The sequence below is a fragment of the Lactuca sativa genome, chromosome 5, assembly GCF_002870075.4.
Source record: "Lactuca sativa cultivar Salinas chromosome 5, Lsat_Salinas_v11, whole genome shotgun sequence".
Classification (NCBI taxonomy): Eukaryota; Viridiplantae; Streptophyta; class Magnoliopsida; order Asterales; family Asteraceae; genus Lactuca; species Lactuca sativa.
This window is the reverse complement of record NC_056627.2, coordinates 2,812,241-2,834,689: the sequence shown is the minus strand read 5'-3', so window position 1 is coordinate 2,834,689 and position 22,449 is coordinate 2,812,241.

Sequence of the window (22,449 nt, the reverse complement as noted above, 5' to 3'; positions counted from 1 at the left end):
TCTTGATGGGTTTGAGCCATAAGAGCATTCCTATGTGCACATGCAAACCCTAATGCTTGGATCTAGGTTTCTCTAATGAACATGCTTTTCATCCAAGACTTGCAAACCCTAGATCTATGGTATACAATTCGAAATTAACAATACAAAAGAGATCTAGATGATTACCTCTTCTTGAAAACTTGAATCTTGTTATCCTTGGAGCTTAGAGTCACAAATGTCACTCCTCTAATGGCTTACAAACACCAAGAAACAAGAGGATGATTTAGAGAGAGGTTGTAGGCACAAAATCGACTCTAGGAACTCCTTGGGGTTTCTGGTAGCCGATTTCTGTAGCCCATGGGTTCTTTAAATACTTGAGCTGCTAGGGTTATAGCCCGAAACCCTAATTGGACTACTTAGGCCTTAAGCAGTCCAAGGATCCTTCTAGATTAAGGCTTGGACGAATGCAAGGAGTCCATACACCTTAATTTCGTCCACCCTATGATCCATAAGGATCCACAGCCCAAAACCAAGTATCACATAATTGACAGTTCTAGTCCCCTTTATTTAATTAATCTCTTTTATCCACAGAATTGATTCTTAATTAATTCTTGTCTAATATTAATTAAACTATATGATTTATCCTTTAATATATTAATAAATCATAATAACCTCTTTATTTATAAATCATCCTATCATGTTGCTTTGGTGAAGGCAACCCAAAAGGACCATGCACAACCGGGTCAAGTACTTACTAAATATAGTTACGGGGTTAGACACTAATCCAACACTTCTTTCCCTCAGTAGGGACCATTCCCGTACATAGAGCCACTAGATCACTAAACCTGGCGGTGTAGGCAACTATGTCAGAGCCCTTCATGTTTAGTCTCCAGAGTTCTTGTTCAAGTTTCTGAACCTCGCCCCTCGGGCTGTATTCCTCAATCAATAGCTCCTTCAGAGCTTCCCAGCCCATTGCATTAGCCACTATCAAGGTAAGTGACTTGACATGGCTATTCCACCATGTCAGGGCTCTGTCTGCGAAGATGCAGGCAACGAATTTTAATTTGCTTCCTTCCGGATACGAGCAGATCTCGAAGATCGACTCAGTCTTTTCGAACCATTGCGACAGAGTAATGATCCCACCGCTGCCATTGAAGGCTCTGGGTTTGCAGTTAGTGAAGTCCTTATATGAAAAATCTCTAGAGCGCACTGGAGCATCACTTTGAGTAGAATGCACAGCAGTTCCACTCCCGCTAGTACCACTAGAGCTAAATTGAGTTAAGGCTTCCGTAACAGCCGCAGCCACTGTAGCTTGGAGAGCTGCAGGTTCGTACTGTGGAGGAGGTGGTGGTTGAGTAGGAGTTATCGGAGGATTATTTCTCGGTGATCGACATGGAGGCATCTTTGAACCAAATGTTTACAAATATGTAGATGATAGTAAGAATTCAATTATGAGTATAATGAAAGTGGTCCATGGACTAAATCACCATAGCCCAACAAAATAGACGAGAGTATGATTGTAATGGAGATCTAACAACAGAAGGATGAAAGCATTTGGATAAAGATTTCCCATGAGAGTAGATGTTTGTCAATAACATTGGCATTAAAGATGTAGCAAGTTCAGGAAAAATGACCTAGGAGTAGGACTTACATCAAACCAGAATGAGAAAATTTTGACAGCATAAAGATCTAGTGAAACAACACTTTCAAAATACGAATATTTCAGGATAAAGTGCTACTTAGAGCATAGATAAGAAGGCTATTCCATAAACCAACAGAAAGGATGAGTAGAGCATCTCCTACTGGCGACGAGCACCCCTCGGATGTGTAACACCGTAAATTTCAAAATAATTTTTCGCATAATATAAAAAAACATATTCATTTAATTTTCATAAAACATCAATGTTTGAAACACCAATCCATGACATATAAATAATCCCAAGATCATGTAACATGAAATCCTGTGTGTGTACTGATCAAGCCGGCGCCTTCCCACGGTCATCACTAGTACCTGAAACAAATATCACCAAACACTGTAAGCACAAAGCTTAGTGAGTTTCCCAAGATACCATAAATAACACATATTAGCCACTCGAGGCTACAACTCTGTGGGTCAATGCACCCAAACTCTGCGAACCCTCAAGTCCTACTCTGATAACACGCATAGCATAAATCACATAGAAATAATGCAATACAACACATACATACATAGCATACAAATACTCTATCACATAACTCTGGTTACCTACTCAAGGTAAAGTATAGTGAGAAGACTCACCTCGCGTATCTCGGTATCTCGCAAATCCCTGAAATCACTCGTGCTCGATCCCTCGATCTACAGCCCTCCTATGACACAATCAATCTCTAAATAACATTCCACAACTAAGGTTGACTAACCCTATCAAGTCAACACTGGTCAACGGTCAACGGTCAACTTTGACCGGCTCGGCGAGTGCACAATATCGACTCGGCGAGTCTATGCGCATCCTCTGATTCCCTGGGATCCTCTCTCGACACGTCGAGTGTTTTCCTAACTCGACGAGTTCCACCTAGCATGAGTTGAGGGACCACCGCAACTCAACTCGCCGAGTCTCAAGAACAACTCGGCGAGTTCCAGTTTGACTCAGTCCACCTGTCAACCCACTCTGGCTCTCCCTGGCTCACTGAGTCAATCCCTTAACTCGGCAAGACCACTCGCTGAGTGGTTCTGGGAAATGCCACTCGCCGAGTCTGTTCTTCAGACTCGGCGAGTCCATGCCATGCATCAACTCAAACTCACTCCTGAGGTCAGATCCGTCTCAATGACTCATAGATCCAGTCCTTCCAAGTTCATTCATCACGTAAAGTCACTATCTTGGCTACCATGCGACGCCTACAAGGCTTCTTTTGGTGAAATGACATCTAAAATGGTAACCTAAGTCCACAAATAAAAAGGAAAGGCATAAAACAGAGCATTTGGGACTCTCTGGACCTACTAAGGTCCAGATCTAGGTACCAATTCCCCATGGGACCTCTCATACTCCAATTATAAGGTAAACAAGGCATGAAGAAACCCTAGATTTGACTATATCAATAAAAACACGAGAATAAGCTCTTAATATTACCTCAAATATCTTCCTCTGCTGAAATGAAAGTAGATCCAAGCTCCCCAACTCTCCTATCTTGGCCTTCCTCTTCTCTTCTTGCTAACACACACAAGGATGGTGAACAATGGCCTATTTTCTCACTCACAAGGACTCCGTGATGCTCTGGAGCTCTCAAGGTCGCAGGTAGCCACAATGAAGGGCTATAAGGTCCTTTAAATAGGGCTCAGAGCCGGGAAATTAGGGTTTCATTAAATAGCATGGACTCGCTGAGTCCACTCTTGGACTCGCCGAGTCCGGACGCGAACCCGCGTCCAAATCCGCGATCATACTCGGCGAGTCTAGGATCCAACTCGTCGAGTCTCCTCACAAATTACCAAAAATAAATAAATCAATAATACCTGGGAATTCGATCTGTTACAATTCTCCCCCACTAGAACTAGACTTCGCCCTCGAAGTCTCGCTCTGCAAATAACTCCGGATGCTGCTCACGCATCTCACGCTTCGGTTCCCAAGTCATCTCGGACCCCTTCCGATGTTGCCACTAAACCAAAACCAAGGGTACCTCCTTGTTCCGCAGAACCTTGACCTTCCAATCTCTGATTGCCACTGGTCTCTCAGCATAATTCAGCCTCGCATCCACCTGAATATCCTCTAATGGAACCACTGCCGACTCATCGGCTATACACTTCCGCAATTGCGACACGTGGAAAGTGTCGTGAATCTGACCCAACTCTGCTGGCAAATCCAAACGATAGGCTACCCTGCCTACCCTCGCGACTACCTGGAATGGACCAATATATCGGGGCCCCAACTTGCCCCTCTTCCTGAATCCAATCACTCCTTTCCAAGGAGACACCTTCAGGAGCACAAGGTCGCCGACCTGAAACTCAAGCTCGGATCGGCGTCTGTCTGCATAACTCTTCTAACGACTCTGAGCGGTCAACAACCTCTGTATGACCTGCTGGATCTGCTCTGTCGTCTAAAGCACGATCTCAGTACTGCCCATCACACGCTGTCCAACCTCTCCGCAGCAAATGGGGGTCCGACACTTCCTCCCATACAATAGCTCAAAGGGCGGCATACCAATGCTCGAATGATGGTTGTTGTTGTAGGAAAACTCTGCCAAGGCCAAGTACGTATCCCAACTCCCCCCGAAATCCAACACACATGCCCGAAGCATGTCCTTGAGCGTCTGAATCGTCCGCTCACTCTGTCCGTCTGTCTGGGGGTGATATGTGGTACTAAAATGCAGTCTAGTACCCAACTCCTCATGAAACTTTTTCCAGAATCTGGAAGTGAAACGCACATCATGGTCTGAAACAATCGAGATCGGCCCTCCATGTCGTGACACCACTTCCCTCACATACACCTCTGCCAATTTCTCTGCTAAAGAACTCTCGCTGATAGCAAGAAAGTGAGCGCTCTTCGTCAACCTGTCCACAGTCACCCAAATTGCATCGACTCCACTGGCAGTCCTTGGCAATTTGGTGATAAAATCCATGGTGATCAGTTCCCACTTCCATTCGGGAACCTCCGACGGCTGCAACTTACCATGCGGTCTCTGGTGCTCGGCCTTAACCCTACGGCAGGTTAAGCACCTCTCAACAGACCACGCAACATCCCTCTTCATACAGGGCGACCAATACTCTTTCCTCAGGTCCAAATACATCTTAGTGGCCCCAGGATGAATCGAAAATTTCGACCGATGAGCCTCTTCCATCAAAGTGGTACGCGTTCCTCCCACAAATGGCACCCAGATACGCCCCTGGAATGTCATAAGTCCCCGACCATCGGTAACAAACTCTGAAATCAATCCAATAACTCGCTCTTTCTTCTGCATCTCAGGCTGCACCGCCTCGGCCTGTGCCCCACGAATGGTGTCCAACACTGGTGCAATCACGGTCAATCTCAAACATACATCCCGCAGTGGGGTGCTCTCCGCCCTGCGGCTCAGTGCATCGGCTACAACGTTAGCCTTTCCTGGGTGGTACAAGATCTCACAATCATAATCCTTGACCACATCTAACCACCTCCTCTGTCGCATATTTAGGTTGGGCTGATCCATCAAATACTTCAAACTCTTATGGTCCGTGTATATCGTACACCGAATCCCATACAGATAGTGACGCCAAATCTTGAGGGCGAACACCACTGCCCCCAGCTCGAAATCATGGGTGGGATATCTCGTCTCATGAGGCTTCAGCTGCCTCGATGCGTATGCTATCACATGCCCTCTCTGCATTAGCACCGCCCCCAACCCCAAAATCGATGCATCACAGTATACAACAAAGTCCTCCATCCCTTCCGGGAGGGCTAACACCGGGGCTTCGCATAACCTTTGACGAAGCATCTCAAAGGAGGTCTGCTGCTCAGGACCTCATGAAAAAGCGATACCCTTTCGGGTCAACTTGGTGAGTGGCACCGCGATCTTGGTGAAATCCCTGATAAATTTCCGATAATAACTCGCCAACCCTAAGAAACTCCTGATCTCGGAAGGTGACCTCGGCACTTCCCAACACATCACCGCCTCAACTTTGGCCGGATCGACCAATATTCCTTTCTGGTTAACGAGATGTCCTAGGAACTGGACCTCTCGCAACCAGAAATCACACTTCGAGAATTTGGCATAAAGCCTCTCCGATCTCAGAACCCCAAGGATCTCTCTCAAATGCTCCTCATGTTGCTCTCTAGATCTCGAATATACCAAAATATCATCGATAAATACAATCATCGACCGATCCAACATCGGCCTGCACACTCGGTTCATGAGATCTATGAACACTGTCGGGGCATTGGTGAGCTCGAAAGGCATCACCACAAACTCGTAATGCCCATAACGCGTCCTGAATGTTGTCTTCTGGACGTCCTCATCTCGAACCCTCACCTGATGATATCCAGACCTCAAATCAATCTTGGAGAACCAAGATGCTCCTGCAACTGATCGAACAAATCATTGATCCTTGGCAACGGGTAACGGTTCTTGACCGTCAGCTTGTTCAACTCCCAGTAATCAATGCACATCCGGTGTGAACCATCCTTCTTCTTGACAAAAAGGATAGGCGCTCCCCATGGCGAGCTGCGACGATAACTCTTGCATCTCTGGAGGTGCAAGGCGATAAGGCACCTTGGCGATAGGCGCGGCCCCCAGAACCAAATCGATACTGAACTCCACTTGCCTTACAGGAGGCACACCCGACAACTCCTCTGGAAATACATCCAGAAACTTACGCACTATCGGAACCTCCTCAACTGACCTCATCCTCTCTGAATCAACCCTTGAATCCATCACATACGCCACAAAACCCTTACAACCCTGCTGTAGACACTGCCTCGCCCTAGCGTCCGAACAAAACGCTGACCCAGAACGGGTACCCTCGCCGTACACCGTAAGAACTCCCCCACTAGGGTCTCGTATGGTCACCAGCTGTCGTTCGCATTCGATAACCGCACCGAATCTGCTCAACCAGTCCATGCCCACAATGACACAGACATCGCCCATTGCGATAGGAACCCGATCAATCGGGAACTTGACCCCGAAGATCTCGAACACGCACCCGCGGATCACCTCCGTGGCATATATCACCCTCTCGTCAGCTATGGAAACTCTCAGAGGCCGACTCAGCGCCTCACGACTAAGACTGATATGCTGACTAAAAGCTAAAGACACAAAAGACTGACTCGCACCTGAGTCAAATAACACCAAGGCAGGTACAGAATTCACAAGAAAAGTACCTACGCATAACATAATATAAGCATGATATCTCAATCATCAAAATAAATACACGAAAGAAAACATACCACCCACGACACCGGGCGCTGCGCGGACCTCCTCCGCAGTCAACTGAAAAGCTCTCCCTCGTGCTTTCGGTGCCTCGGCCTTCACTGGCTGACTCTCGGTAGCTCTGATGGCGGCAGGGGCAGATCCCTGAGGTGCTCCCTGAGATGATCCTCGCAATTGTGGACACTCTGCCTTCCGGTGTCCGGTCTGGTTGCAGTGGAAACACACCGCAAACCCCTTGGGGCAGTCCTTGGCCATATGCCCCTCCTTGCCACACTTGTAGCAAGACCCCGCTCTACAGACTCCATCATGACCCTTGCCGAACTTCCCACAAGTGCGGCCCTTCTGGCTCCCCAATTTGGGATCAGCGGGCTTGGCCCGCTTGGCTGCCAGCTGAGACTATGCCGGTCGCCGATCCCTCCCCTGAGACTCCGCCTCCTCCCTAGCCTGAGTCTCTAGCTCAATCTCCCTCTTCCGGGCATTTGTCTGAAGCTCGGCAAATGTCCGGTACGAGGAGTTCGCCACGAACTCCGGAATGTCGCGCCTCAAGATACTCAAATACCGGCTCATACGTGCCTGCTCGGTAGACACGTGCTCAGGGCAGAACATCGCCCTCTCGTGGAACATCCTGGTAATCATAGTAACAGACTCGATACCCTGCTTGAGGGTCAGAAACTCCTGGGCCAAACGCTCCTTCTCCACCTGGGGAACGTACTCATCTCGGAACATGTGACAACCCTATATTTTCCAAAAGCATTGTAACGCTCGAAAGCCAAATACAACGGAATTAACCTCGAAAATAAAGTGTTCAAGTATCTAAGTTGGGATGCCTCAAATATTTGATATCATGCCAAGGTTTCCAAAAACATAAAGAACGCTCAAAACCGGGTTATATTGAAGAAAGTATAACCACTCGTATATTTACGACACGACGTTAAAATATTATTTGACGTAGAAAGTAAAATCTCAATAAAATACATTCTTGCCTTAAGTATCTAAACAAAAGTCGTAGATCTCGTTGAAAGGTGAGCGTGCATAAAAAGATCGCCCAAATTGGACCTCGTATGAAGAAGTTACGAATTTTCAAAGTTTCGTAACAGTAGTAGAGGGCTAAAAACTCGGATTGAAGATCGAGTGTTATTTAGCTATCGCCACCTAAACGGAAGTTGAAGATCTCCTCAGTGGTAATAAAACGATAAAAAGACAAACGAAAACCGACGTCGAATAAAGAACCTATGAATTTTTTTACGAACTTTAGGAGGCCCGGCCTATTAAAAATATATCATTAAAAATAAATTCAAAACTTGCCGACAGAGTCTAAATGAAAGTTGTAGAGCATAATCTCACCTACGCGTGGATATAAAGAACATGAAAAACGGAGCTCGTACGCGAAAGTTACGGAATTTAGAAGAGGACAGGCCGGATTACGCCCTGTGTTCTCTGGGAGTACGCCTCACGTACTAGACCCAGAGTCGAGTCCCATCGGCCCGCCCCCTCTACGCTTAGCTAGCCAGGAGTCGTAAGCCATGACGCCATATTACGCCCAGCGTAATGAGGTACGCGCCACGTACTCCAAAATTACGCCCCGCGTACTCACTCTTCCAGTACTATAAATAGATAGCATAAGCTTCGAGTTTTTGCACACCTTCACAATTCATCAGTCATTCTCCCATACTCGAGCCCCCGACGAAAGATCTACGCTGCAGAGATTCCCGAGAGCCCGAAGACGCAACTTTCCGCGGTCGAAACTCTGCTCAACTCTAGCCTCTCTCTTCAAACTTAACGAGTGAGTTCATACCCCTACTTTTCAATTCTTTTCACGCTTTAGGGGGTGAATACAAGTACATTACAAGTCAAAGTATCATTTCACAAACATAATTATAATATCGTTCTCATAGGGTTTTGATACAAAAATAACGTTATGTTTAAAGGGCTAATATATCACCAAGTTGTTCTTACTAAATGGAAACATACTTTTGAGAAACTATAATGAGTGTAGTATTCAAGTGATTCATACATTTTACATATACATCTCGACAAATGAAATGCTTTCAAAAGAAGTAAAGTCTTTATTATCGTAAATCTGTTTATACCAAGTAATGTGAGACATTTAAACTTCAACGCACTCGTATGTATGCATTTCAAGTCCTGTATTATATACCATAATCTCTTGGAGAGAGAGCGTGATACTTGTGTATAGATCTATACGGGATTGACAACCCCGCACCTAAACTATTAGCTATAGTTAGACCGGCAGGTCTGGGGTGACAAATGCCATAACACTACAACACCTGAAGAATGTTGTTACAGGCCGTCAGTGTCAATAGTATGGTTATAAAACTCACATAAAAGTATAAAAACAAGTTTGATTTGCGAGATTCATATATGCATTTCAGTTTTGCATTTTATTGTTAACACAAATTTTATCACTATTATTCAAGTATGGAAAACACTAACGCACTCCAACACGGGAAACTTTTTCAAATCATTTATAGAAAATATTGGATTTTATGAAAACCTCGTTCATCGATTTACTATCAAAAAGGACATACTTTTCAATGCAAAACACTTATGAACTCACCAACTTAATTGTTGACACTTTTTCGAAACAACTTGTATTTCTCAGGGAATCAGTAATACAGGTAACCACCAGCTTTTGGAGAAGGGAACACTAAGGATGTTTTATTATTGAACATTTATCATCTTATTGTAATATTCTTTTGCTAATATGTATAACGCAACAACATACGTTTTCATTATATATGTGATGGTTGTGTTACTTTCTTTACAATATTCAATGGTTGTGATACTACGTGAAGTCATCCACCCCCGAATGTTTCCGCCATTCTGGTTTGGGGGTGTGACAGATTGGTATCAGAGCATTGTTTATAGTGAACTAATTATATCGAACCACATACGATATACAAACTATAAATGCAAAGGGGACCAAAAAAAAACCCTCTGACGAAACATTTTCATGAACAAAATACTTTCTTTTAAAGATATGCATTTTTACAAGCATGCATTAATCTCGTATCATAACAAGTTTTACTAAAAAGTATTAAGGCAAGTTACCACACTACGATTGAGCCCCGGGATATGTAATCAGGTCGAGAATAAATATAGCCTGATCAACTATATTTATCCTGGATTTGACCAACGTACATCGAGGAATGGTCGTAGTGGACAACAAGCCAAGAACTTACCAAATACAAATTATTTTAGTTTCGCCAAATTGAAATATTATAGGAGTATTATTGAAAATAGTTGTACAAATTATAGTTAAAAATAGTAAGTCGTTAAATAGAATTTTCTTATAAAGTTCTCATACATCTATCCTAGTACAGACAAATGGCTGGATTCCATTTACCAGGAGATCCCTACTACCCAAACCAAGGCAACGGCGGTTGGATAGAAGAAGACCCGGAGGAAGACCCAGAGGAAATCGAAGAAGAGGTCGAGGAAGAACCCGAAGGAGTTATCGAGGGAGAATTCAAAGTCGAAGTCGGAGAGGAATTCGAAGTCGACGAAGAGATCGAGGAGATTTCTAGCGGGACAGACTCCGAGCCAGAAGTGTTCGACCCTCCCGAAATCAGACCATATCAACCGGGACCCATTCCCATGTGGGGAAGTCACCTCTACTACTGGAGCCGCCAGCAAGGTGTACGCCCTCCTTTCGGCATGTGCTGAGATTTTTACAATGTCAGTGGGGGAAGCTCAGCTGATCGAGCACTTCCTGTTATTGTGAACGCTATAGCTACCCAGAACTACGAGACGGACAGGCAAGCAGCCAGAGTTCGCGAGGTCAATGCTGCTACCCAAGGTAACGTCGCTGACATCCGCCGTTTGGAAGGACTACATGAGAATACCCAAATCTACACGGGGACACTTCAGAACCAAATGATAACGGCTCTGGCAGAAATAAGAGAGATGAAGGAACAACAAGCAGATCTTGAGAGGCGACTGATGGGAGTCAAACGGTCGGATGCCGAATCTAGCTCCAAACGCCGCAAGTAGAACTTGTTCGAGCCCCAACAATTTTGTTATAGAGTAGGATTCGGATAAAGGTTTTTCCCTTATTTCCCTTGTTTTCCCTGTTGTATCCGTAATCGGAGATCTCTAGGAGGATCAAATTTTCCAAACAAAAACATGTAATGTAACACACCTCAGGTGTGACCTATATGTATGAATATGAAGTGTTTCTTATTTTATACCTCTCAAAAATTACAAGTTTTAAATTTCTATGCCTACCTTGAAACCATAAACTAAAGTCAAAACAAATTACAAGATACAACTAACACACGATTGTCAAAACATTAGAAACTTATAGTATTCATTCTTATTTTTCCTTACCAGAACATGCCTCCTCGTAGATCAAAACGCAGAAACTCAACTTCAACACCACCCCCACCACCTCCTCCAATTATGGACACCGTTATGTTCCAGACTGCTGTAACCGCTGCTGTAACTGCAGCAATGGCACAAATGAGCAACAACGGATCGGGGGAGGAACAAACAGTTTTACAAATGGCCAAGGTCAAAGCCGTTCAGGGGTATGCACTTACAAAGACTTCACCAACGGAAAACCTATTCCCTTTTACGGGACTGGGGGAGTATTGGCTCTATCTCAATGGATAGAGAAAACAGAAGCTGTATTCGAAATCTGTGCATGTCCTGAAGAAAGCAAAGTAAAGTTTTCCGCTTTTACTTTCTCTGAACGCGCCCTAACATGGTGGAACGGCCATGTCCAGACACTAACCCTAGTGGTGGCGAACTCCATGGGTTGGGAAAACCTGAAGAGAATGCTCCTTCGAGAATACTGCCCAAGAGGCGAGATTCAGAAGCTTGAACAGGAACTGTGGAACCTCTCGATGGTAGGTTCGGATATAGCAGGTTACACCAACAGGTTCAGTGACTTAATAACACTTTGCCCAGGAATGTTAACCCTAGAAAGCCAAAAGGTCGAGAGGTACATCTGGGGACTATCACCCCAACTTCGAGGAAGTGTGCTAGCTTCCAGACCCTTGACCTTCGCCAGCGCCAAAGAACTAGCGCAATCTCTTGTTGATCATGGTGTCTGTCAAGGAGTCACGGCTATCATGGCTGAACCAACCAAAGGGAACAACAACAATGAGATCAATGCCAACAACAACAACAAGAAGAAATTTTGGAACAAAAGGAAGGGGCAAACTTTGCAAGAACCTTCAAAGAAGCAAATGGTTGCGGTTCATGCTGCTACTACCCCCACCACAACTCCTGCTACCTCTGCACCAACAAAACCATATGCAGGGAATCTGCCTAAGTGCAGCAAGTGCAACTACCATCACCATGGTATTTGTCGCGAGATGCACTGCAAGAACTGTGACAGGAAGGGGCACACAGCCCGTTTCTGTAAAGCACCGGCACGACCAATCACTCAAGTTTCTGGCACTGGAGTAAGCCGGGCGTGTTATGGGTGCGGGGACACTGGACACTTCAGGAGGGATTGTCCCAAGGAAAGGAATACTGGCGGTGTGGGGAGAGTGCTGGCAGTAGGACAAAATGAAGCAATAGCAGACCCCACGGTGGTTACGGGTACGTTCCTACTCAACAACACTTATGCATGCATACTTTTTGACTGCGGTGCGGAGAGAAGTTTTGTGAGTCATAAATTCAAACACCTACTTAATCAAAAACCCCAACCACTCAATAAAATATTCACTGTAGAAATGGCAAACGGTAAAACAGAACACGCAAACGATTTGTACGTAGGGTGCACACTAAATTTAAACGAGCGCTTGTTTCGAGTCGATCTTATGCCCATTTCCATAAGAAGTTTCGATGTCATCATCGGTATGGACTGGTTGAGCCTTCACCATGCCGATATCCTTTGCCACGAAAGGGCTGTTCGCCTAAATCTGCCAAACGGCGAAACTCTTGTCATTTATGGCGACAAACCTAGTTTAAGTTTACAAATCATTTCCTGTATTAAAGCACAAAAGTATCTTCGTAAGGAATATCATGCCTTTCTAGCCCACGTAGTAGACAAGAAACGAGAATCAAAAAACATTAAAGATATTCCGGAAGTCTGCAACTTCCCGGATATTTTCCCAGAAGATCTTCCAGGAATCCCACCGGAACGTCAAGTCGAGTTTAGAATCGACTTAATCCCCGGAGCTACCCCTGTAGCAAAGTCACCTTACCGTTTAGCCCCAGCCGAGATGCAGGAACTATCCAGTCAATTAAACGAGCTGCTGAGCAAGGGATTCATCAGACCGAGCTTCTCACCATGGGGAGCACCAGTCCTATTCGTGAAAAAGAAGGACGGATCCTTTCGCATGTGCATCGATTATCGGGAACTAAACAAACTCACGATCAAGAACCGATATCCCTTACCGCGCATAGACGATCTATTCGACCAACTACAGGGAGCAAGCTACTTCTCAAAGATCGATCTAAGATCTGGTTATCACCAACTGCGAGTGCTGGAGGGAGACATCCCCAAAACGGCTTTCCGAACACGTTATGGTCACTACGAATTTGTAGTAATGCCCTTCGGATTGACGAATGCTCCAGCAGTGTTCACGGATTTGATGAACCGAGTATGTCGTCCCTTCCTGGATAAATTCGTTATCGTATTCATAGATGATATACTCATCTATTCAAGAAGCCAGGAAGAACACAGCCAACATCTCCGCCAAGTACTGGAAACATTAAGGGCAGAGAAACTTTACGCAAAATTTTCCAAATGTGAATTTTGGATTCGGGAAGTGGATTTCCTAGGACATGTTGTAAGCAAAGAAGGAATACACGTGGACCCCTCCAAGATAAAGGCAATAGATAGTTGGACTACTCCAAGAACCCCTACAGAAATCCGGCAATTTTTGGGACTCGCCGGGTATTACCGAAGATTCATACCGAACTTTTCAAAGATTGCCAAGCCACTTACCACCCTAACCCAGAAGAATGTGACCTTCGACTGGGGAGAAAAACAAGACAGCGCATTTCAGACACTAAAGCGAGCCTTATGTAGTGCGCCCATCTTAACCCTGCCAGAGGGAATGGAGGACTTCGTGGTCTATTGTGATGCATCAAACCAAGCACTTGGGTGTGTCTTACTGCAAAGAGGGAAGGTCATCGCCTACGCCTCAAGGCAATTAAAGACGCACGAAGCGAACTACACAACGCATGATCTTGAGCTAGGAGCAGTCATCTTCGCTCTGAAGATATGGAGACACTATCTCTACGACACAAAATGTACCATCTTCACTGATCATAAAAGCCTCAAACATATCCTCAATCAGAAGGAACTCAACATGAGACAGAGACGATGGGTAGAACTACTAAGTGATTACGAGTGCGAAATTCGATATCACCCTAGAAAAGCTAATGTAGTGGCTGATGCACTCAGTCGGAAGGAGTACTCAGGTCGCCGAGTAAAATCCCTAACTATGACGATCCAATCACACCTGTTCACGCAAATCAAGAAAGCCCAAATAGAAGCCTTGAAATCCGAAAATGTAACAGGAGAAGCCCTAAGGGGAATGGATCAAAACCTTGAGACCAAGAGCAACGGGATTCGTTATTTCATGGATCAAATTTGGATACCGAAGTTTGGTGGATTCAGAGAAATCGTTATGGACGAAGCCTATAAAACACGATACTCCATACATCCCGGCTCCGATAAGATGTATCTCGACCTCAAGAAGTTGTACTGGTGGCAAAACATGAAAGCCGAAATTGCTACCTATGTGAGCAAATGCCTGACATGTGCCAAAGTCAAGGTGGAATACCAGAAGCCCTCGGGTTTATTACAACAACCAGAAATACCCGAATGGAAGTGGGAGCGGATAACCATGGATTTCATAACAAAATTACCCAAAACAACAAGCGGACTCGACACCATTTGGGTAATTGTCGACAGGTTAACTAAGTCAGCGCATTTCCTACCAATCAAAGAGACGGATAAATTGGAGAAGTTAACAAGGACATACCTCAGAGAAATTGTACGACTGCATGGTGTGCCCATATCCATTATCTCGGACCGAGATAGTAGATTCACCTCAAGGTTCTGGCAGTCGCTACAAAAAGCTTTGGGGACAAGACTAGACATGAGTACCGCTTATCACCCACAAACCGACGGTCAGAGCGAGAGAACTATACAAACCCTGGAAGACATGCTTAGAGCTTGCGTAATCGATTTTGGCAAGGCATGGGACACACATCTACCCTTGGTCGAGTTCTCGTACAACAATAGCTACCACACCAGTATCAAAGTTGCCCCGTTCGAAGCCCTTTATGGCCGCAAATGCAGGTCACCTTTCTGCTGGGCCGAAGTGGGGGACACACAACTAGCAAAAGGGCAAGCAACTGACAACACGCTCACTGGGCCAGAAATCATAAGGGAGACTACGGAGAAGATTGTTCAAATCCGAGAACGTCTAAAAGCATCAAGGGATAGACAAAAGAGTTACGCAGATAAGAGACGAAAACCCTTGGAATTCCAAGTTGGAGACCATGTCCTACTCAAAGTCTCGCCTTGGAAAGGTTTAATACGCTTCGGAAAACGTGGAAAACTGAACCCTAGATACATCGGACCATTCGAGATCCTTGCCAGGATCGGTCCAGTGGCTTACAAACTTAGACTACCTCAGGAGCTCCACAACGTACACCCTACCTTTCACGTATCGAATCTAAAGAAGTGCTTATCTGACGAGACCCTTCTCGTCCCTCTAGACGAAATTGCAATAAATGAAAACCTCCAATTTGTGGAGGAACCAGTAGAGATCATGGATCGGGAAATCAAAAGGACTAAACAAATCCGCATACCCATTGTAAAGGTCCGCTGGAACGCCAAGCGAGGACCTGAATACACCTGGGAACGCGAAGATCAGATGAAACAAAAGTACCCGCATCTTTTTCCTAAAACTGTAAACTCTATCTTAGATTAAATTTCGGGACGAAATTCCCTTAACAGGGGGATGATGTGACAACCCTATATTTTCCAAAAGCATTGTAACGCTCAAAAGCCAAATACAACGGAATTAACCTCGAAAATAAAGTGTTCAAGTATCTAAGTTGGGATGCCTCAAATATTTGATATCATGCCAAGGTTTCCAAAAACATAAAGAACGCTCAAAACCGGGTTATATTGAAGAAAGTATAACCACTCATATATTTACGACACGACGTTAAAATATTATTTGACGTAGAAAGTAAAATCTCAATAAAATACATTCTTGCCTTAAGTATCTAAACAAAAGTCGTAGATCTCGTTGAAAGGTGAGCGTGCATAAAAAGATCGCCCAAATTGGACCTCGTATGAAGAAGTTACGAATTTTCAAAGTTTCGTAACAGTAGTAGAGGGCTAAAAACTCGGATTGAAGATCGAGTGTTATTTAGCTATCGCCACCTCAACGGAAGTTGAAGATCTCCTCAGTGGTAATAAAACAATAAAAAGACAAACGAAAACCGACGTCGAATAAAGAACCTATGAATTTTTACGAACTTTAGGAGGCCCGGCCTATTAAAAATATATCATTAAAAATAAAGTCAAAACTAGCCGACGGAGTCTAAATGAAAGTTGTAGAGCATAATCTCACCTACGCGTGGATATAAAGAACACGAAAAACGGAGCTCGTACGCGAAAGTTACGGAATTTAGAAGAGGACAGGCCGGATTACGCCCCGCGTTCTCTGGGAGTACGCCTCGCGTACTAGACCCAGAGTCGAGTCCCATCGGCCCGCCCCCTCTACGCTTAGCTAGCCAGGAGTCGTAAGCCATGACGCCATATTACGCCCAGCGTAATGAGGTACGCGTCGCGTACGTGAGTACGCCCCGCGTACTCCAAAATTACGCCCCGCGTACTCACTCTTCCAGTACTATAAATAGATGGCATAAGCTTCGAGTTTTTGCACACCTTCACAATTCATCAGTCATTCTCCCATACTTCTAAGCCCCAGAGACCACTCCCGACGACCTCGGTTTCCGCACTCGAGCCCCCGACGAAAGATCTACGCTACAGAGATTCCCGAGAGCCCGAAGACGCAACTTTCCGCGGTCGAAACTCTGCTCAACTCTAGCCTCTCTCTTCAAACTTAACGAGTGAGTTCATACCCCTACTTTTCAATTCTTTTCACGCTTTAGGGGGGAATACAAGTACATTACAAGTCAAAGTATCATTTCACAAACATAATTATAATATCGTTCTCATAGGGTTTTGATACAAAAATAACGTTATGTTTAAAGGGCTAATATATCACCAAGTGATTCATACATTTTACATATACATCTTGACAAATGAAATGCTTTCAAAAGAAGTAAAGTCTTTATTATCATAAATCTGTTTATACCAAGTAATGTGAGACATTTAAACTTCAACGCACTCGTATGTATGCATTTCAAGTCCTGTATTATATACCATAATCTCTTGGAGAGAGAGCGTGATACTTATGTATAGATCTATACGGGATTGACAACCCCGCACCTAAACTATTAGCTATAGTTAGACCGCAGGTCTGGGGTGACAAATGTCATAACACTACAACACCTGAAGAATGTTGTTACAGGCCGTCAGTTTCAATAGTATGGTTATAAAACTCACATAAAAGTATAAAAACAAGTTTGATTTACGAGATTCATATATGCATTTCAGTTTTCCATTTTATTGTTAACACAAATTTTATCACTATTATTCAAGTATGGAAAACACTAACGCACTCCAACACGGGAAACTTTTTCAAATCATTTATAGAAAATATTGGATTTTCTGAAAACCTCATTCATCGATTTACTATCAAAAAGGACATACTTTTCAATGCAAAACACTTATGAACTCACCAACTTAATTGTTGACACTTTTTCGAAACAACTTGTATTTCTTAGGGAATCAGTAATACAGGTAACCACCAGCTTTTAGAGAAGGGAACACTAAGGATGTTTTATTATTGAACATTTATCATCTTATTGTAATATTCTTTTGCTAATATGTATAACGCAACAACATACGTTTTCATTATATATGTGATGGTTGTGTTATTTTCTTTACAATATTCAATGGTTGTGATACTACGTGAAGTCATCCACCCCCGAATGTTTCCGCCATTCTGCTTTGGGGGTGTGACAGAACATGGCAGTGAACCTCTCCCAGGTCACTGCCGCAAGCTCAGCAGGTGTAAAGTGCACCGTCACAAACTTCCACCAGTCCTTCGCTCCTAAGCGAAGCTGGTTCAGCGCGAACCATACCCTCAAATGCTCAGGAGACGAGGAAGTGAAGAAACACCCCTCTATGTCTGAAATCCATCTCATTGCCACCACCGGGTCCTGCGTACCATCAAACTCTGGCGGCTTCGTGTTACTGAACTCCCTGAACAACAACGAATCACCACCCTGCGACCTCGCAGCAGCAATAGCTGCGGTGGCCGCCGTGACAGCAGCCTCAGAAAGAGCAGCATAACGCTCGTCGAAAGTCTCAATCAGCATGGTCTTAATAGACCCGAACATCTCTGGTATCTCTGCCCTGATGGCCGCAGCCACCTCCTCATGGATGATCCGACGGATCTCCTCATCACTGGTCCCGCTGCTCTCTGGTGCTTGTCGTGTCCTCACCATGATCTCCCTCTGAAAAACAACATACGATACATTAGAGACCTCCTCGAGTTTAACCACACTCGATAACTCCACCCTACTTACTCCTTAGTGCCCTAAGGATTCTTACTTGGTCCGTACACCAATCTGGTATCTCCAGTAGTATGGGCCCAATACTACCGTCCATACCGCATCGGCGTTCATTCCAAGTCCTCCTCCTTGAGCCCCAAACCCAAGTACTCTACTCTCTCTATCATGTGCTACTCACTAGCAAATCCCTCATAAGCATCTCACTGCTATCCATGTCACTCTCTAGCATCCCTAGCAACAAAACCCCTAGACTAAGGCATCATATATCAGGCCACCCTAGTCCTAATAAGAATACCTAGTCTACTCTAGCATGCATATCGTACTCATCATATAACATAACATAACATCTCTGATAATTACTTATCATGAAGGTATTCTGGGAAATCACCGTTCGGGCGTTGGCTGATCGTACACACGTCTCTGCTCTGTGTTTTAAAAAAAATCTTTTACCCCTTTTCTTTTGAAAATATTTCTCAAATCCTCAGTTTGAGTTCAAATACGCCCGAAGGTGTACTCGAATCCCTCAAACCAAGGCTCTTATACCAACTTGTAACACCGTAAATTTCAAAATAATTTTTCGCATAATATAAAAAACATATTCATTTAATTTTCATAAAACATCAATGTTTGAAACGCCAATCCATGACATATAAATAATCCCAAGATCATGTAACATGAAATCCCGTGTGTGTACTGATCAAGCCGGCGCCTTCCCACGGTCATCACTAGTACCTGAAACAAATATCACCAAACACTGTAAACACAAAGCTTAGTGAGTTTCCCAAGATACCATACATAACACATATTAGCCACTCGAGGCTACAACTTTGTAGGTCCATGCACCCAAACTCTGCGAACCCTCAGGTCCTACTCTGATAACACGCATAGCATAAATCACATAGAAATAATGCAATACAACACATACATACATAGCATACAAATACTCTATCACATAACTCTGGTTACCTACTCAAGGTAAAGTATAGTGAGAAGATTCACCTCGCGTGTCTCGGTATCTCGCAAATCCCTGAAATCACTCATGCTCGATCCCTCGATCTACAGCCCTCCTATGACACAATCAATCTCTAAATAACATTCCACAACTAAGGTTAACTAACCCTATCAAGTCAACACAGTTCAACACTGGTCAACGGTCAACGGTCAACTTTGACCAGACTCGGCGAGTGCACAATATCGACTCGGCGAGTCTATGCGCATCCTCTGATTCCCGGGGATCCTCTCTCGACACGTCGAGTATTTTCCTAACTCGACGAGTTCCACCTGGCATGAGTTGCGGGGCCACCGCGACTCAACTCGCCGAGTCTCAAGAATAACTCGGCGAGTTCCAGTTTGACTCAGTCCACCTGTCAACCCACTCTAGCTCTCCCTAACTCACTGAGTCAATCCCTTAACTCGGCAAGACCACTCGCAGAGTGGTTCTGGGAAATCTTCATGCTACTCGCCGAGTCTGTTCTTCAGACTCGGCGAGTCCATGCCATGCATCAACTCAAACTCGCTCCTGAGGTCAGATCCGTCCCAATGCAGTCTAGTACCCAACTCCTTGTGAAACTTTTTCTAGAATCTGGAAGTGAAACGCACATCACGGTCTGAAACAATCGATATCGGCACTCCATGTCGTGACACCGCTTCCCTCACATACACCTCAGTTAATTTCTCTGCTGAAGAACTCTCGCTGATAGCAAGAAAGTGAGCGCTCTTCATACACTGTTTGGTGTGCTCGGAGCTCTATGTCTTCAGCTCGAGTTGCAGCTAGCTCTTGCTGTAGAGCCTCATTGTCACTCATAGCTCTCCCATGAGCAAATGCAAGATTGCGAATACGATCCATATTGGCGTTTGTGTCCGCATCAAACTCCACGGTTTGTTGAATGGCTGTCATTCCTAGTTCAACATTTCAAGCCACTCGACGAACCAAGATGGGAAGAATCATATCTGTAGAGCCTCCCTCACTTAGGTTGTAGAAGCTTCGGTATCCGTTGTTGGGTAAGGTTTGACCCTGCTCTTGACTCCATCTGTTCAAGTTCACTGCCCACAGGGGTGTTGGGCCTTGAAATCTTGGTCGAGGATTAGGATTTGCGATTAGAGCTACCAAGGGTAGATCATTGACTTCCGGCTCGGAGTCAAAATATTTGGGAAGATTTTCTGCGAAATCATCGTCTAAGGGAATTTCAGGATTCTCTTATGGCTCTGCATCGAGCCATCCTCCATTTCCTTGGTTGGGAAAGTACGGGTCGTCGGGGAGATGGAATCCAGCCATGTTATCTAAGCGAGAAAAGGGATGTGAGAAACATATAATAGACGTACTACTTTAACATAATTTTAGGATGATCCTTATTAGTTACTTCAATACTTGCGTAGTGTATACCAATCATATGCAATCAAAACAGAATAGACCTTCGAATAAGTGAACATAAATCTAAGTCCACAACCAAACAAGGAACAAGAAGTAAAGCAAAGATCACAGATTCTAAGTCTATGACACCCTAGTCACATATAACCTTAGCGTATCCCCTCAGCCACTATTGACCTACAAATAAAGACCTTTTAGCTCTCAAATAAGTAATTATAGTATCACAAAATACTCCTATAGTATTGTAAGTTTATGTTTTGTTCTAAAGTTCTCACTGTAGTATTCTTAGTAAGTTTTTAAACTTGTTGCAACATCAGAACCATTCCTAGGCACATGCTAATCACTTCTCGGAAAGATATAGTTGATCAGGCTATATCACTCCCATATCTGATCATATGTCCCCAAACCTACTTGTGCTGTCCAACAACCGCAATACTTTTGTTATGTTCTAGTATGACACTGATCCTAGTATGAATACATGTATGTATACTTTAGTTAAATATTTTATTATTTAAAAGTATAAACTCTTGGTCAGAGTATTTTTAATCCTGATGTGTTTATAGCTGTATATCTTTTACGGGTTGATATACTCAATTCACTATAAACAAAGCTCTGATACCAATCTGTCACACCCCCAAACCAGAACAGCGGAAACGTTCAGGGGCGGAGGACGTCATGTTCAGTATCATAACAATGCACAATAGTAAAACAAGAAACAACATCGTCCATTGCATTAACAGTATAGTTAATACAAGTGTGTTATGAATGTATTTGTAAGACACCAAAAATAGATATATCAAAATAAAAGACGAGTCTTAAACATGCTCCGTCTTCTCAAAACCTGGTCCAGTGTACCTGTCTACTGGTGACCTAAGAATACAAGTTATTTTGAAAGAGTAGATCAGCAATTAAGCTGGTGAGTTCATAAGTATTTCCGTGTCAAAGGTTTATATAAGTTTGACAAAAACATTTGTAAGTGTTTGATGTAAAGTTTGTAAGCATTTGATGTAAATGTTTGTATACTTCCTAGAAAATCCTATATTTTCTACTAAATTGGAAAGTAGTCTTCTACCAAGACCCGACTGTTCTGTATGTTTGTTTTGTTGTAAAAGTGATTGTTTTCCTAAGTGTATGACTATCATTACCAGAAAATAGTTTACATTACCGTTTATGTGAGAAGATCACTATATGAATGTAATGGGAAAATAAAGATGTACAGTAGTATTGTATATAGTAACTACCGATGTACTAACTACCTTAAAACCAACTTGTTTAATTAAGGTAAAATGTGATGAGGTTATAACCATGCTTGATTGACTAGTATAAAACACGACGTTCCAAAGACATCGAAATGGTATGACATTTGTCACCCGTAGACCTGCAGGTCCCACTGTAGCTAGCAGCAAGGTGTAGGATGCTCAATCCGTATAGATCTATACACAAACTCACGCTCTCCCTCCAGGAGACTCTGGTTACAAAACATGACACAGCAGTATATTGCCAATGTCATGAAGTAGTGGCTCACATTAATGTTATCTTGTTCTTGTATTAGTATAGTATGTTCCTTCTATTCTAGTGTATAG